The sequence below is a fragment of the Lissotriton helveticus genome, chromosome 10 (assembly GCF_964261635.1).
Source record: "Lissotriton helveticus chromosome 10, aLisHel1.1, whole genome shotgun sequence".
Classification (NCBI taxonomy): Eukaryota; Metazoa; Chordata; class Amphibia; order Caudata; family Salamandridae; genus Lissotriton; species Lissotriton helveticus.
In genome coordinates this window covers 752,796,579-752,809,361 of record NC_136071.1, presented here as the reverse complement: position 1 = coordinate 752,809,361, position 12,783 = coordinate 752,796,579, and positions in this window count along the sequence as shown.

Sequence of the window (12,783 nt, the reverse complement as noted above, 5' to 3'; positions counted from 1 at the left end):
CCCGAGGAATTTTGCCTTCTGCTGTAGCCAGAATTGCTCAACAAAATTACACCAAGCTTGTCATGAATATAGTAGGTTTCTTAGGCAATTTGAACTTAGGTGTACATTGGTTCAGTAGATTTTAAAGTATTTGCATTAACAAAAAGTGTTGGTGGTCTTTTACGGGCTTTGAATATATAAACCAAAGATTGGCTGCTATTTGGGATCAGAGCATCACAATTTCCCAAAACATTCAACTGATATTGTAAAGGAGTGCATTTTTCTAATTTGCTTTTTATGCATTAATAGATTCCAGACGTTTATGTAAATCAGAGAGATCTACTTGGGTGGCTGTGGCAAGAACATTGTGTTACAGGTGTCATTACATAATTTAAAGGTTCCCTGATGATTCACAGATCAGTCTGTGAAGAGTATGCTGTGAAGCCAGAGAGAATGTAGGCGCATCACTGGAGGGTAGATCCTATACTCAAAATCCAGAATACAAAATGTATACTTTAAATCCAAAGAATCCCCAATGACTTTGTATTCATTGATTCTTGGTGCACATAGTCTTGTATCCATCGATCTAATTCGACAGCCCAGGATTTGAAAATAATAATAAATAGAAGCTCACAATGCTGAGATGCACACTGAGTACAGGGAAAATGTATGCAGGGCAAAGGTCAAAGTATACATCTTGGGCTCAGAAACTTGTACATCTGTACATTTGACTCTTTTTCACCTGGCCACTTTAAAAATAAAATCAGGTAAGTCAGTAGCTTCCCCAAGGGAATTCCAAAAACTATGCGGCAAATTGTGCCTTTAATACTTTATTACTCATTGAATTTGGTAATCCACCCATTCATCCTTCTTCTCTTTAACTTTCGTTTCTTCTCTCCATCCATCTTCATTTTTCTCATCTATTCTCCTATCATTCTGTCCATCCATCCATCCTTACTATTTGCAGTACATTTTTGTATGCATCATCATGCTGTCACAGTTTCCCAACGTTTGTGACATAATTTTTAAAAATTGAAATGCCTATGGGTAAGCCAAATCCCTCACATGTAATTGACGACAAATTGTAAAAGGGTATCTATCTTGCAATTAGGCCATTATTTTTGCCTTCAGTGGGGCAGTTTCCACATGGCAGCCAATGTTTTCACAGTCCTTTCTGTGGCCCACAAAGTCTAGAGTTGCCATGCTCCATAGTCATCATGTTTCCCCCAAAAATTCTCCTGTATTATAAATGGAGGATGCTTCAGGGCAAAAAAGGCATTTGCAGTTCTGCCATGGAAAAATAAAATATTGTGTTCACCCATATTATTTCCAAAGGCAGACCCCCAAGTTGGGTGACCTCCTTTGTAAATATCATAATTAATAATTCCCACTTGTTGGCAGTTTCTGTGTTCATAAGAATTGGCTTTCTCGGGGACCTCGATGGTAACTCAACCAATCCTATCAACCAAACCAATCTTATGCACTGAGATCTCCGTCTCATGGTGGAGATCTTAAAAGATGTATGCATATGTTTCAATAGTGAATATGGGAAGGCCATTGGAAGTGGCTGGAAAATGAAAATATATTTATATATACGAGGGAAAGGACTAGGGAAGAGTAAGGAGGGGTTAAGGGAGGTCTGGGGGGGGTTTAGAGAGGGACATGTGCCTACCCTGAAAAGAGAAAGCCCATTGTATTCAGGAAACTGAACTTCTATAGTTACTATAGAAAGCAAGGACCTACAGAAGTTGTAAATCTACTCTAGCTCAGACCTGGAGTAAGCACACAGAAAAGAATCGAGGCAGGACTACTTAATATCAAAACCCATTTGAAATATTATTAAATTAAATTAACCTATATTGTCTTTTTAAAGACAGAAATACATTTTATTTTATTGGTTAAAATGAAATATTTAAAAAAAGAAATCTTAGCTTATTATATATTTTTTAAAATAACTCCATGAATTTAAATTATTTCTACATATAACTTATAAAATATACAATAACGATACCATAGATATATTTGTTTTTACTACATAATAAATACAAACGTTATACTTTCAGTGGGAATTTATTTGATTTATTTTAGTTAAGTCGTAAGAAAAATAATTTATATGTAATGTTGCATATTAATAATAATAACATGATCAATTCGAAAATAAGTTATTTAGCATTTTTATTTTGTTCTACATTTAAATCGATATCGAAGTTTAAAATTAATTTCTTATTTATATGTAACGTTAACATATTTAACTAGTTCGTTTTTGAGTTTAATAAACTTTTAAACTTTCTCTTTACTTTACCATTTGGAGATAATCGTCCTGCTGCCAGAGATCTCCACCTACGAGTGAAATTTACAAGCAGTAGCATTTAAATTAAGTTCCACCCCTAAATTCAGGGGGTGGGGACATGTAAGTCTACACTTTTGAGTAAATTTACACTGGCACATATTGAACTGCTAAAAGTAGTAAAGTTACTCAAAAGTACAAAAGTAAACTTAAATGTGTAGATTTGCTCACATGTAAGTTTACCCTTTTTTTTAAGTTCAAGAAAATTTTTATTTGATATAAAAAGGAAAACAAGGCGTCAATACAAAATATAAAAAGAGTATAAAATATTGAAAGCATTGGTAAGCAATGAGAGCAATAAAGTTATAGACAATAATAAGAAGATAAACTGGGCAATAAAGCTGAGGAAAGGAAAAAACATTAGTAATATAAACGTGAAAGTACAAAGGAGGAGTATGAAAATAGTAAAACAAAGAAAAGAAGGAATGTAATGAGCATTTAAGGGGGTTTAGAGACTTCTTGCTGCAAGGGCAACGGGTGGAACAAGCGATTAGCACAAACATCAAGGTAAAGCGTGACAGGAAGCCATAAGTCCATGCGTTTTGCAGCCATGTGAGCTGGAAAAACAAAAGCAGTGTCTAGTCTATGGTTATGGCAGACGTTATACCACCATGCTTTAAAGGAGATGTTGGAAAAGTTCTTCCAATTGGCCGTAATCTGTTGAAATGCAACGGCTAACAATAAATCAATAATCTGAGGTTTTAGTGCAACATCATCCCAACAAGGGGAAAGACTTCCTAGAAAAATTTTAGTATAAGAAAAAGGAATACAAGCATGAAAAATTACATTAATTTGAGTCCAAACCTGCAACCAAAAGTCATGAACAGATTTACATAGGAACAACATATGAAACAAAGTCGCCTGTGGGGAGGAGCAAGACCAGCATGTATGAGGAGTGTCAGGAAAGCGCTTGTGAAGGTCAGAGGGTGTAAAAAGAAGCCTGTTGTAAATGAAGAATAGGGACTGTGTCAAGGTCGCCGCTCTCGAGGATTTGCGGATCTTAATCCATATCTTGTCCCATAAAGAAACTGGCCAGGATAAGGTGAAATCATGTTCCCAGCACTCCTCCACTTTAGATTTGGGTCTGACGGAGTCATTAGTATGAAGGTATGTGTAAATGGAGGAAGCCTTGGGGGTGGTGCGTAAAAAGAATGGAGTGATGAAGCAGGGGTAGGAGAGATAGAAGATGAGTGCATCTGAGAAAAACGGGTATAAGTTGTCAGTACAGCTTCCTTAAGTAAGAGATAATTACGGGTGAAGGAAGTAGGCAGACCGTAGAGGCAGCGAAGAGTAGTGAAAGGTATGAAAGAAGATTGTGAGAATAGCTGAGAAATCCATATCAGTCCTCTTTGGCGCCATGCCTTCCAGTAGAAGGGTCTATTACGAATAAGGAGGGCGGTATTATGCCAAATAGTAGAAGAGAGAAAATCAGCAACAGTCGTAGGAAAGGTGGGAGAGGAAGATAAGAGCAGTTTAGTAGTGAATTTATGAATGGGAGTGGGAGTGGAAGTGGGTTTGCGTGAGAAAGAAAGATATTCAGCAAAAGAAAATGGAGAGAGAAGGAGGCGTTCAAATTTAGCCCATAGAGGACAAGGAGAGCTGGGGTCTTGCAACCAAAAGGAAGCTTGTCGTAACAGAAATGCTTTATGATAAACTGGGAAATCTGGGAAGTTTACCCCGCCTTCTGATTTGGGGCGAATCAGTCGAGCAGAGGACATTCTAGATTTTTTGTTGTTCCAAAGAAAGGACATCAAAATGGAATTAATCTTTTTGAAAAATTTAGAAGGAATGGACACTGGAATGTTAGAAATAGTATAAAGGACTATGGGAGACAACATCATTTTAATAGTGTTGAGACGGCCCCACCAGGATAAGTAAAGAGGGTGCCACCTGGACGTTAAGTCCAACAGTTTTTGAGTACAATTAGATAAACAAAGGGAAACAGTGTCTGAAATAGAAGGGGTAACATACAGACCAAGATATTTAATATGTGATGAGCTCCAAGTGAAATTGGAGGCACTAAAATCAGGTTTAAATGTGAATTTCGTCAAGGGTAGGATCTCACACTTATCATTATTAAGTTTGTAGCCAGATATTTGGGAATAATCTTCCACTTCAGCAAGGAAGGCAGGAATAGATTCAGTGGGATTGGAGATAAAAAGTAGGATATCGTCCGCATAAGCGGCCAACTTAACTTGGGAGTCTGATATTTGAAAGCCATGAATATTAGGGTTTTGACGGAGTTTAGATAAAAAGGGTTCTAAAGCCAAATTAAAAAGAAAAGGAGACAAGGGACAATCTTGACGGACACCTCTCCCCAAATTAAAAAAGGAGGAAACTTGGCCATTAACACAAACCGCTGCACGGGGATTAGAATAAAGTAAAGAAATCAAAGAAATAAATTTGGGACCAAAACCAAACCATTTAAGGGTATGAAAAAGATAAGTCCATTCAACCCTATCAAATGCTTTCTCAGCATCTAGGGCAATCGCTGCAAGGGAATGTGGCAGGTGCTGAGATTTGGATAAAACATTAAATAAAAGTCTGGTGTTGTCAGTGATAAATCGACCCTTGGCGAAACCTGATTGTTCCTCACCCAGAAGATCTGGGAGGAGAAGGTCAAGACGTGCTGCAAGGGATTTAGCAAATATTTTATAGTCAATATTGACCAAAGAGATTGGCCTATAATTTTTACAGTATTGGGCATCTATCCCCTCCTTAGGTATTAGACAGATGTGTGCGTCAGAAAAAGAGCCTGAGGAGGCACCTAAAGTGAGAAAAGTATCAATGAGGGAATGTAATTTTGGGATGAGAAGCTTCAAAAAGTGAAGGAAGAATTCAACGGTAAAGCCATCTGGCCCAGGAGCTTTATCTTTTTTAAGATTTTGGAGTGCTGTGAGTAATTCTTGTTGAGAAATATCAAGCTCTAAGTGAGAGAGGTCAAGAGGGAAGTGGGTGGGTTTGTGTATATTGGAGAAAAAGCGGTATAGAGATTGGGAGGAGGGTTGGGTTTCGGAGGAATATAAGGATTTATAAAAAGCAGAGAATTCAGTGAGAATATCCGTATCCTTATATTTAAGGACTGAGTGTGTATCATAAATGGATTCAATATTCAATTTGTTATGCATGACTTTCAAATAGTTAGCTAAAACTTTCCCAGCCTTATTTTTACCTCCATAAAACTTTGCACTCGATTTCAATAAGTATAGGGAAGCATCTTCTGTAGACTTTTTGTTAAATTTCATTTTGGCATTAATCAAGGCTGTTAAACTGTCTTGCGAATGAGAAGTGAAATAAGAGTGCTCCAATTTTTTAATATCAAGGAGAAGATCGGCCGTGAATTTGCGGGCAATCTTCCTTTTTTTTTGCTACATACCGAATTATAAAATCTCTTGCCGCAGCTTTGAAAGCATCCAAAATAGTATGTTTGGGGATAGAGGGGGTTTCATTAAACAAAAAATACTCATCCGAAAATTCAGTAAAGCAGGAAGTGAACTTGGGATCCAAGAGAAGGGTATTATTGAAGCGCCAACGCTTGGGTCCAACTAATTTAGGGAGGATGTCAAGTTGGACTAAAGTGAGGGCGTGATCCGAGAGTAGAATCGGGCCAATCTCAGCATGTGCAAGAGTCTGGGCAATGTTATGAGTGACAAAAATATAATCAATCCGGGACTGGGAGTGATGGCAAGGAGAATAAAAAGTAAATTCTCGTACCTCCGGATTACATAAGCGCCAGGCTTCAGTGAGTTTATGTTGAGAGATGGCTTGGGAGAAAAGTTTGTGGGACTTATTTGGAACATAGTGGACTTTAGAATTTCTATCGAGGAAGGGATAGAAGGGCTGATTACAGTCCCCCGCTAGGATGAAGTTGTCATCAATAAATCTGGTGATATGGTGGGAGAGTATAAGCAAAAAAGCAGAATCACCACCAGTGGGGGCATAAACATTAAGAAAGGAAATTGGAACACCCTTAAGAGACAGTTTAACATATGTCCAACGACCTTCAGCGTCTGACTCCTGAGCAAGCAAAGAGTGGGATAAAGTTTTGTGAAGTAGAATAGCCACTCCATTTAGTTTACCATCGCCTTGGGAATAATAAACCTCACCCACCCAACCTCTTTTTAGTTTAGCAGATTCTACATCAGACAAATGAGTTTCTTGTAAAAATGCAACATCAACATTTAAACGAGCTAGGTGGGACAAAATTCTCTGTCTTTTGATTGGAGAATTATTGCCCCTAACATTCCATGTAACTAATTTTAATGACATAATATAAAAAATAGACTAAGAATAGCAAAAAAAAGAAAGTAAAAAAAAAGCCCAGGAGAGAGAATAAGCAAAAGAGAGAAAAATAGTCTGAAAAGAAGAGGATAATGAATATGACAGAAGATAGAGAAATAGAAAAAAGGAATTGCGAGTGAAATAACAAGAGATGTGGCAAAAGCGTAAGAGAAATAGAAGAAAAATGATTAGCAAGATAAAAGAGCAAAGCCCAGAACATGCGAGAAAGAAAGAATAAAAGACGACAGGAAAAAATAGAAGGGAGAAAGGAGGGAAATGAATAGGAGCAGAGAAATGAAGTGTAGGTCAGAGAAACGATGGAGAGAATCATCCGAATAGGAAGGTAAAAGAGAAAGATGCAGGTGACAAGTAAAGAGACATAAACAAAGAAAGAATAAAGAAATTGATGGAAGTAAGGAGAAGGAGACACCTTTGAACAAAGTCGAAATTGGGAAGGAAACAGGAATGAGGAGAAAAAGGGGAAGGCAAACATTGAAGGAAGGAAAGAGAACGTACTTACGGGGGGTGGAACCGAGGGAGGACAATCAAGAAGGAGAACAAACGAGAAACTGAGGGGGGTAGCGCCAACTGGAGAAGGCAAGACATCCAGTGCGAGCGGACCATCAAGCCGGGGGGAACAGCGCATACCGAGATGTAGATTCCATGGAAAAACATGAGGAGAGAAAGACATCAAAAGACGGAACAGCGCAAACACAGTGCCAAACAAGGGTGAAAAACGTATGAACAGATTGTATAAATATAAGGAAACAGTAAACAAGGAAATTCATATAGGGATAAAATTAGCATAGCAAGCATGACAAAGTCAACAGGAACCATGTGAACCAAATAAAGAGCAATAGCAACTCATGAAAGTCATGGAGGAAAAGCAGAGGAGGAATTGGAGGAGTCCATGTCAGTTGTTTGACAAGAATTTAGAAAGCTCCGAAGGCGAACAGGATCATCATAGGTCGTCGTCTTGTTGTTATAAGTGACTCTAAAGAGGCAAGGATGAAAAAGGCCATATCTGGCGCCGATGGAACGAAGTTCTGGCCTCATATCCAAAAAAGCTTTACGACGGTTGGCTGTAGCTCTAGCATAATCCTGCGCGAAAAACAGGGTGGATCCTGACCATGTGAGACGAGGAGAAGCCCTGGCTGCTGAGAGGACTTTAAGAAGATCGGTATATTCCAGGAAATACATGATGACGCCCCGTGGTCTTGAAGAGGCGGAAGCAGGTGAAGAGACGCGGCCAAGCCTATGTGCCCGCTGGATGTTAAGCACGGTGCTTTCTGGTAAATGAAGGAGCTTAGGGAGGAAGGATTTGAAGAAAGCAATAGGGTCACTCCCCTCACAGTTCTCCGCCAGGCCGTAAATGCGCAGGTTGTTGTGCCGATTACGATTTTCAAGCTCCTCGACCTGCTGCTGGAGAGAGGAAATCTGCGACTGCATATGAGTAACCTTGGAGGATGACTCCTGGAGAGAAGAAACACTGCGCTCCACCGTCGTAACTCTTGCATCCATCTGTGACCAATTATCAGTCAAAACCTGTAGCTTGGTATTGGTTTCTTCCATGAAGGGACGGAGGGCCCGTATCTCCTCCAACAGCAACTCCATAGATACAGCTGAGGAGGAGCCCGATGGTGATGGAGGATCCTTTTTGAGTCCTTTCGTTGTAGTCTTCCCTGAGGGTTGAACAGGGTGGTCCGCATTAGACTGCGACATGTGGTCAGCAGATGCCTGAGAGGCTTCCAAATGAGCCAGCGCATAAAACACTTTTGAATTTTTAATAAAGGTGCGTCGCGGAGTCTTAGACGCACTACCTGTTGTACTCCTATCCATAAGAAGATTATCACCTCCAGAAATAGAAGCTAGCACCTGGAGCACTCCATTCTTGTGACCATCAGGAAGTGGGCGGAAGGACAGCGGAGTCTACGGGAGCACGCAAAAGGGGGTGTAGAATATCCAAAGAAAGACGCTTCAAAGTGACATAAGAGTGGCCAAAAGCCATACAAGGTGACAGGGACACGTCAAGCTGGTCAAGCCATGAAGCCCTCACAAAAGGGTGCAGAGTGCAAAATTGGTCGCTGAGATGAGAGACATCAAACTGGCAGTCAGCAGAGAATGAAGCATCCACTGGAGTAAAAAGAAAAGTCACAACATCATAGTCATTGGAGGCATCCTGAGAGAAATGCGCATCAGAGAAAAGGCAAACGTGATACGAGGAGTCGCAGGCACAAAGGTAATCCAATAAGCGAAGAGTGCAGCAAAAATAGTGGAACTGTAGCAAAGAGTCAACATGAACTGCTACCACAAGTGACACAGGTGAAGAGAAAGTGTCAGGTGAAAGTAAAATGGCAGCTGAAATTGGAGCAACTAAGCGACACTCGTAGGAGGCCGATAAAGCAAGTCTAGTGGCACCAGCAGCCAAAATAAGGAAACATTAGCTCACCATGAGCGTTCCAGGTAGCCAGAAGCATCGTAGGAGGCCGGCAGGACTGAGAGGAGGCTGCGCGCTGAACGCGCGTCTGGAGCGCAAAATGGCGGTCGGGCCGTCATGAAGCCGCGGCCGCAGAATCCCACGTCGGCAAAGCGGTGAAGACTGCCACGGGAAGCCTGAAATTAAGTCCGCGGTGCTCCCACAGCTCTCCGGTAGTAGATTCCACTGTTCCAAAGTATCAACAGAAGATGCGAGCTGTAAAAACCCCCAGCTGACACGGAGCGCTCACGTCGGAGCCGCCATCCGCACCGGGCGCTAAGCCACGCCCCCTAAGTTTACCCTTTTTAAAAGCCCGTATTATGTACAGTGGTTAAAGACAGTGAAAGTGTGGTATGAAGAAGTATATAGAAACAGATCATGGGGTGTATGATCTTGTAGGCAGCTGCCATCATTACTGTTGTATATAATGCATTTTTAGAGGAATAAGTGGAGTGGAAGCGGAGTTTGAAAGTGGAGCATTGGCAAGACACCACGTCATACTTAAGAGGCGCTAAGCCTGATAAAGAACGTTTTTCTAAACTCTTGACCTGTATCTTCAACTTAAGCAGCGTTTTCTAAACCCAGACGAGCCTCGATTTTTTATATGCAGAATAAAAGTAACAATAAAGCCTCAGGAAGAACAACTTATGCCACAGTGTCAGTCAAGCAGATCTTGCCAAGACTAATTTTGAAACAGAAACTAGCATACAATACAATAAAGCTGCTAAGTGTGCTTCTTTTCTGGAACAGATTAAGAAGTACATTTATGTCAAGTTAGGCTCAGTTGTATTATTGAAAAGATTAAACATTGGCTCTGAGAGATAGGCACAACATTACAGTGTTTAGTTACCATGGAACACCAAAAGGACCACAGACCTGACTGTATCTATGAGTGCATGGTATTTTAGCTACATTTTATTTTGAACGTAAACAACAGATAATATTTGTATGTTCTACGTATGCCTTTAAAAGAAAGGAACTGCTATTCCACATGGCAAATGTAATTCCCTATTTAAATGTGCACTTATTTCTACACTAACTGCACTGCCACAAGCAAACACATTTACCGCAAATGTCATAAATAGTTGAAAATGCATATTTTTACACAATTATTACTAGTTAACTGGCCTTCATTGATTTTGCCTTTGTGATGAGCGACCTTTTGATTCCAGCGGTTTGCAAAATTATAATGATCATTTCCTGCCACAAGCCTCGGGAAATGTTGGCAAACTTTAAAAAGGAACAAAGGTTAGCTGCTGCACTGCTGACCATAAATGCTGGATATTTAAGTTCTTCTGAGGTGGGTTTTAAGACCCTGTAACTATAGGGACAGATAAAACCATTTTGACTAGCGCAGCTACGTGTGTTTGGTCAGCCCTGGCAAGTTTCCCAGGCCCATGAGTGATGCACTACTCCAATTAATTTTTTGCTTTGAATTCTGAGACTTCAAGTCTTGCTTTTTCTATTATAAAACAGGAGTCCACGTTCCCGAATTCAAAGAAAGAACTGTGACTGGAGCATCACGTCACACATGGATCTCGGAAACTTAGCAGCTATGCATGTTGGTTGGTGAAACACCCTTTATCACTGTGTTATGAAAGCAGACTTGTGGAGGTGGAAATGAATGGCAAGAATATTTTTTGCATATCTGTTGTGCTGCATTGTGTTGTGTTTTGTGGTGTTGTGTTCTTGTGCCACCTTATTGCATTGTGTTGCTTTTGTGTTGAATTGTGGTTGTTGTGTGGTTCTCGGTTTTCGCTATTTTGTTGTGTTTACCCTGTTTTGTTTTAATTTTACTGTTCTATTGCTTCGGGCTATTGTGTTCTGTTAAGCTGTGTTCATATGTTACACAGGTCAGAACGTGCTGCTGCATTTCCAGACGAAACTGAGAAAACAAAGCCCCCATTAACCATTGATGTGTCATCATTTTGGTAAAAAACACAAAGATGCAATTCTCTGTACGAGCAATTACTCTATAATTATTTCAATAATTTATTTCTAATAGAAGTCTGTACATCAACATATAGTCTTGTTGACATCCATATACATGGATTGTTAGATATAAACTTTACTTAGTTGAATGAAAGAATAATATTATAGATCCACAGAAATATATGATGCAACCAAATAAAAAAATCACAGAATATAAATGCTAAGCCAGCTGTAAGTGGGTGTGTGCCAGGTAATAAAGTCCAAGATATGATTGTTGTATGATGAATGCCTATATTTCAAATCAATATTTCCACATGGTAAAAGAACATTCAGCTTAGCCAACGCGTTTCGTTCTCACTCGGAGAACGTCATCAGGGCTTTAGATGAAGCACGGCATGAACACCCATAAAGCTTGTCAAATAAATGCACAGTAGAAGCTCCAGTTAATTGTGCTGGAAGCAAACTGGGTATTCCCAGGGTCATATCCGGCCCAGAAGTAGAGATCCTTCTCATGTCGAAGGACGACGGGTCCAAGAAAAAAACTAAAATTATAGATCCACAGAAATATATGATGCAATCAAATAAAAAATCACAGAATATAAATGCTGAACAATTTAAAAACATTCAGGGAATAGTGGTGTGTGTTCAGTTTAGAGAAGATTTGTCAGTAGTCCTTTGACAATCTGTCTTAGGCAATACAAGTAGTCCCAGAGAAGAGTGTGTTTATTTTCCTATATTCCCCAAAAATGTTACAGCTACAAAGAAGGGGGCAGATGGGGTTCCATGGGCCCATCAGACATCTCCATGCAGGTGGGTGCAGAAACATATTGTACAAGCCTAAAGAGGATCTTTGTTCCCCTTTGAATTGCAGGTCAGGTGCTGCCTTTCCTGTGAAGGATGGAGCAACTGTTTCAAAGAGCTGATCTGCCTTACACGTATACACTGCTGACAGGACAAGTGTAAGTTTGCGTCTGCCCAATGGGGCATCTCATTATTTGTAATAGGGAGCACTACCCCTGCATGCACCTAGTGCACCCTGTTAATGTTACACTTAGCGCAAACAGGACCAGTGTGCCCTATTTATAATATGGCCTATGTTTCTCTATAACATTAAATATAAGCAGTGCTAATTTTTGATTATTCTGTTTTCATATTATCAAATATGTATTGATATATTTGCAAGTTTGGAAAATTAATGAAGGCCTTTTAAATTAAAAATACAAGTTTGTCGGTTGAATAATTCTATAAAGATCCAGAGTCCAACACATTCCCTACTGATGCTTATGCTACAGCGGAACTCCAGAAATCATTTCAAATCAGCATCACCTTTTCCCATGAAACCTCCTAACACAAGTTTTCATACGTCAGTGGGGCCTATAACACTGTACATTCATTCAATTCACTTAATTCGGCTTCAAGGTTTGGTGAAACACAAAGGAGTAATGCTGTAACATTTGGCGGAGTGTCTAAACCTATTTAACTAGTCATTTATTTATACCTATATTTAAGCAATTTACCATGGTTTTAACAAACAATGAATTTTATTCAGAAACACCACCATAGTGGCAATGGATCTGCTAGAAAGAAAATAAAATTACAAGACCAGCTTTAATATTCCATTTTCCCAATTTTATTAAAAGCAAACTTTAGACATTTATGCATTAATTATTTCTTTATTCAGTAAAGATCTTAAACTTTATTTCAGAATTATCATTTTATTTAAAGCTCGGAAAATAGACATTTATTTTATAGATCAGTTGAAAAGTTT